This window comes from Schistocerca cancellata, unplaced genomic scaffold, assembly GCF_023864275.1.
Source record: "Schistocerca cancellata isolate TAMUIC-IGC-003103 unplaced genomic scaffold, iqSchCanc2.1 HiC_scaffold_1030, whole genome shotgun sequence".
Lineage (NCBI taxonomy): Eukaryota > Metazoa > Arthropoda > Insecta > Orthoptera > Acrididae > Schistocerca > Schistocerca cancellata.
Genome location: NW_026047032.1, coordinates 37,501 through 42,500, shown reverse-complemented (window position 1 = coordinate 42,500; position 5,000 = coordinate 37,501). Strand labels below are relative to the sequence as shown.

General features: G+C 54.8%; 1 non-coding gene across 1 annotated transcript in view; it reads right to left on the bottom strand.

Annotated features, from left to right (window-relative positions):
• The window catches only part of LOC126151062 (small subunit ribosomal RNA), a 1,909-nt gene extending 702 nt beyond the window's left edge, over positions 1 to 1,207 (bottom strand). Inside the window, exon 1 of the ribosomal RNA XR_007531798.1 lies at positions 1 to 1,207. This exon is cut by the window's left edge and continues 702 nt beyond it. This is a non-coding gene — a ribosomal RNA (small subunit ribosomal RNA).
• Between the last annotated feature and the right edge of the window lie 3,793 nt (positions 1,208 to 5,000).

Genomic DNA, 5,000 nt, shown 5'->3' with positions numbered 1-5,000 from the left:
CCCGGAACCCAAAAGCTTTGGTTTCCCGGAGGCTGCCCGCCGAGTCATCGGAGGAACTGCGGCGGATCGCTGGCTGGCATCGTTTATGGTTAGAACTAGGGCGGTATCTGATCGCCTTCGAACCTCTAACTTTCGTTCTTGATTAATGAAAACATACTTGGCAAATGCTTTCGCTTCTGTTCGTCTTGCGACGATCCAAGAATTTCACCTCTAACGTCGCAATACGAATGCCCCCGCCTGTCCCTATTAATCATTACCTCGGGTTCCGAAAACCAACAAAATAGAACCGAGGTCCTATTCCATTATTCCATGCACACAGTATTCAGGCGGGCTTGCCTGCTTTAAGCACTCTAATTTGTTCAAAGTAAACGTGCCGGCCCACCCAGACACTCAATAAAGAGCACCTTGGTAGGATTTCAACGGGGTCCGCCTCGGGACGCACGAACACGCACGAGGCGGTCGCACGCCTTCGGCTCGCCCCACCGGCAGGACGTCCCACGATACATGCCAGTTAAACACCGACGGGCGGTGAACCAACAGCGTGGGACACAAATCCAACTACGAGCTTTTTAACCGCAACAACTTTAATATACGCTATTGGAGCTGGAATTACCGCGGCTGCTGGCACCAGACTTGCCCTCCAATAGATACTCGTTAAAGGATTTAAAGTGTACTCATTCCGATTACGGGGCCTCGGATGAGTCCCGTATCGTTATTTTTCGTCACTACCTCCCCGTGCCGGGAGTGGGTAATTTGCGCGCCTGCTGCCTTCCTTGGATGTGGTAGCCGTTTCTCAGGCTCCCTCTCCGGAATCGAACCCTGATTCCCCGTTACCCGTTACAACCATGGTAGGCGCAGAACCTACCATCGACAGTTGATAAGGCAGACATTTGAAAGATGCGTCGCCGGTACGAGGACCGTGCGATCAGCCCAAAGTTATTCAGAGTCACCAAGGCAAACGGACCGGACGAGCCGACCGATTGGTTTTGATCTAATAAAAGCGTCCCTTCCATCTCTGGTCGGGACTCTGTTTGCATGTATTAGCTCTAGAATTACCACAGTTATCCAAGTAACGTGGGTACGATCTAAGGAACCATAACTGATTTAATGAGCCATTCGCGGTTTCACCTTAATGCGGCTTGTACTGAGACATGCATGGCTTAATCTTTGAGACAAGCATATGACTACTGGCAGGATCAACCAGGGAGCTGCGTCAACTAGAGCTGAGCAGCCGGCCGCCCGGGAGTGTGTCCCGGGGGCCCCGCGCGAACACGCAAGCGTCCGCTCAATTATTCTGCAAACAGGAGGAGGCTGAGCTCCCCTGCACAATACACCTCGAAACCCTCTCAGGTCCCGGCGGCGCGCAGCGCCGTCCTAAGTACTTGGTCGGGTTCGAGAGAGGCGCAATCGCCCGGAGTTAGGCGAGTAGACGCTTTAGGTGCGACCACCCGTGCTCCCAACTGAGCTTGCCGCTGCCGACAGAGGCCCGGGAGCGTGCTGTCGTGGCATTGCCGGCGGGAGACAACACGCGCCACCTACGGTGACCGGCAGCTCCAACGCCAGCGCCACAGAAGGGCAAAGGCCCCACGTGGGTGCCGAAGCGAACTCTCCCAGCACAGCGCACGTGCCAACACGTCTGCACAACTGCGATACAAACCACCAGCGAGAACCGCTGGGGCGACCGAGCAGCAGACGGCGTCGCGGCGCCGAGTGCCGGGCGGCGGCGCATCCTCAACGCACACAGTCCTCAATCGGACCAGCACACTGCAGATGTCCACCGCGCTTCGCACCGGGCCGGCGAGGACCCACTTTGGCTGCACGGCGCCGCGCGCAGGGTGCCCCGGCGCGCAGCTGCGCCGCCTGCCGCGTCCGTCGGCCGGCGCGCCTGCCACTGGGCGCCCCCACCAGCCGGCTGTAGCGCGTGCGCCCACGCACCGCGCGGCCAGCACGCCGGGCGGCCCCCCCCTCACCGGCCGGGGACAGTCCCACCCACCCACAGCCGCGTATCGCTTCACACCCAGATCCACATTCACGTTCATTGGTGTGGTGGGTATCGCTGACACAACCGCGTCATAGCTGTACCGATCGTTGCCCTCACAGATGTACCTCCAGCAAGATCAACCGCACCACAACGGGTTACCAGTTGTTCATTTGCGTAACGTCACCAGTAAACGTACACGTCCACGTCCATCCCCGTTTGCAAAGTCAACTATTATTGCATGCCTGCCTGTCAGGTGTCAAGACACACTACATCCGCTCACATCCACGCAACAAAATGTGCCCGACTAGAGGGCACGTGGAAGGTGCCCCCGTACGTATGCGATGTCCATTGCGCGACGAACTGTCAACCGGCCTCTGTAGCATGTCGCAGATGTGGAACGCGGGACACCGTGCTATCACATTGTGTGAGAAGAGACTACTATGTCTGCATACACGCGCCACTACATGAACAGACGGCTCATGCTGATCGCCATCCACTGCGTCCATTACTCCCACACGTCTCTATGGCGTACCACACTGCAATACAGCTGTTATGGGGAGATGACACGTAGCTGTGTACACAACATTCTGAGCGGGTTGCGGTTGGACAACAATACATTAATGTAACGTGTCATATGCCATTTACAGAGCAGGTTAAGGCACAACGTGGGTTAGGTTAAGGCACAACGTGGGTTATGTTAAGGCACAACGTGGGTTATGTTAAGGCACAACGTGGGTTAGGTTAAGGCACAACGTGGGTTAGGTTAAGGCACAACGTGGGGTAGATTGCGGCACAACTTGGGGTAGATTGCGGCACAACTTGGGGTAGATTGCGGCACAACTTGGGGTAGATTGCGGCACAACTTGGGGTAGATTGCGGCACAACTTGGGGTAGATTGCGGCACAACTTGGGGTAGATTGCGGTACAACTTGGGGTAGATTGCGGTACAACTTGGGGTAGATTGCGGTACAACTTGGGGTAGATTGCGGTACAACTTGGGGTAGATTGCGGTACAACTTGGGGTAGATTGCGGTACAACTTGGGGTAGATTGCGGTACAACTTGGGGTAGATTGCGGTACAACTTGGGGTAGATTGCGGTACAACTTGGGGTAGATTGCGGTACAACTTGGGGTAGATTGCGGTACAACTTGGGGTAGATTGCGGTACAAATTGCATTACATTGCGGTGCAAATTGCGTTACATTGCGGTGCAAATTGCGTTAGGTTAAGGTGCAACACAGGTTAGGTTAAGGTGCAACACAGGTTAGGTTAAGGTGCAACACAGGTTAGGTTAAGGTGCAACAGAGGTTAGGTTAAGGCGACATAGGTTAGGTTAAGGTGCAAGATGGGTTAGGTTAAGGTGACATAGGTTAGGTTAAGGTGACATAGGTTAGGTTAAGGTGACATAGGTTAGGTTAAGGTGACATAGGTTAGGTTAAGGTGACATAGGTTAGGTTAAGGTGACATAGGTTAGGTTAAGGTGACATAGGTTAGGTTAAGGTACAAACTGGGTTGTGTTTTGGTACACATTGCGTTGTAGTACAGTACACGTTAGGTTTGGGTACGGTACACATTGTGGTATGGGATGGCGTGTTGGTGGGGGGGGGGGGGGGGCGGGGCGAGGTTCGTTCATATTGACCGTAGGAAGTGGATGCCCGAGGCAGCGTCAGTGTGTCAAAGGAGGTATGTCACGTTGGGATGCGCTTTTCGGTAGTGAGAGGGGGCGCGCCGTGTCCGAGGTTGCGGCAGACCTGTGTGTTTCATTCCTGCCAGTGTGTTTGTTCTGTAAGACGAGGCAGTGTGGTGATGTTGGGTGCACCCCTGTGTGGGACATGTGTGGGTGTTGGTGGCTTATCTGAGCAATTGTGGTTGTCGGACGAGTGGGATATTCTGTTTTATGATTGGACCTCGTGGCCTGGTTATCATAGTCTGGTTGGTGTACTGTGGCGGATAGGATGCACCGGACGTTGGTCCATGGTGGTGCTTAATTATTGCATCTGTGTCTGTTACAGGCAGAGAGTAGTGTGTGATAGAGTGTGTGGGTGACGTGTGGTTCCTTTTGTTTGCACAGACGTTCAGCATGTATAGGGGCATTTGCGTATTTGATCTATCTATGTGGGCCTGCATAGTTTACTGAGCAGTGCTGCGAGGTGACTGAACTACGAGCGACGTACTCATTTACAGCGGAATGGTTGCCTTCTACCAAAGATGGCGTATCGACTCTACGACAGCGTTGGCACCGCAGGAAGCGGTGTCGTAAAATGGCCCCCACACCGTCATCGTTGTGCGGGGTAGTGACCGTCTATATTGTGAGAGGAGTCCTGTTTGCCACTGGGCGTGGGGTCTCGCGTCCTGCGGTTCAGTGCCCCCAGGGAAGCGCGCGGACGTGGTGCTGCTGCTGCTGTAGCAAGCGAGCTACTTAGAGCATGTATAGGGACAGCGGGAATATGGCATATTGGATATAACTCTTCATGAAACGCATGATATAGGGGTGGATTGCACGTTACGAGTGCGGGAAGAGTCCGCCGTTCATCCGCTGGAGTTGCGATTTGGGCGGTTGGGGTGGGGCACTTGCGGGTGCGGGTGCGAGTGGAGTGGAGCGGAGCGATGATCGGTCGACGACTTCGTGCGGCGCAGGCACTGGCGTTGGGGCTCCTGTGGTGGACAGATGATGCAGGCTTTGTGGGTGGCGTCGGAAAATGGGCACTGTGGGCCCTAGCGATGTCGTCGTCGGCTTGTCGTCTCATAGATGGCAGTATCGTCGGTGCAGCAGGCCATGTTGCGGGAGACCTGCAGATGGCGGTATTTTTGGTGGTGCGCTCGACATGGTGGACGTAGTGTCGTCCGATTCGCGTAGATGGAGCTATTGCATGTGGTTTCGTCACATTGTCATAGATGGCGGTGCCGTGTTTTGGAGGTATGGTTGGCGTAGTTTCGTTCGATTCCTGTAGATGGAGGTGTCGTTTCTGGGCCGGATGGCAATGTAGTTTGGTCACATTCCCATAGATGGCTGTGTTGC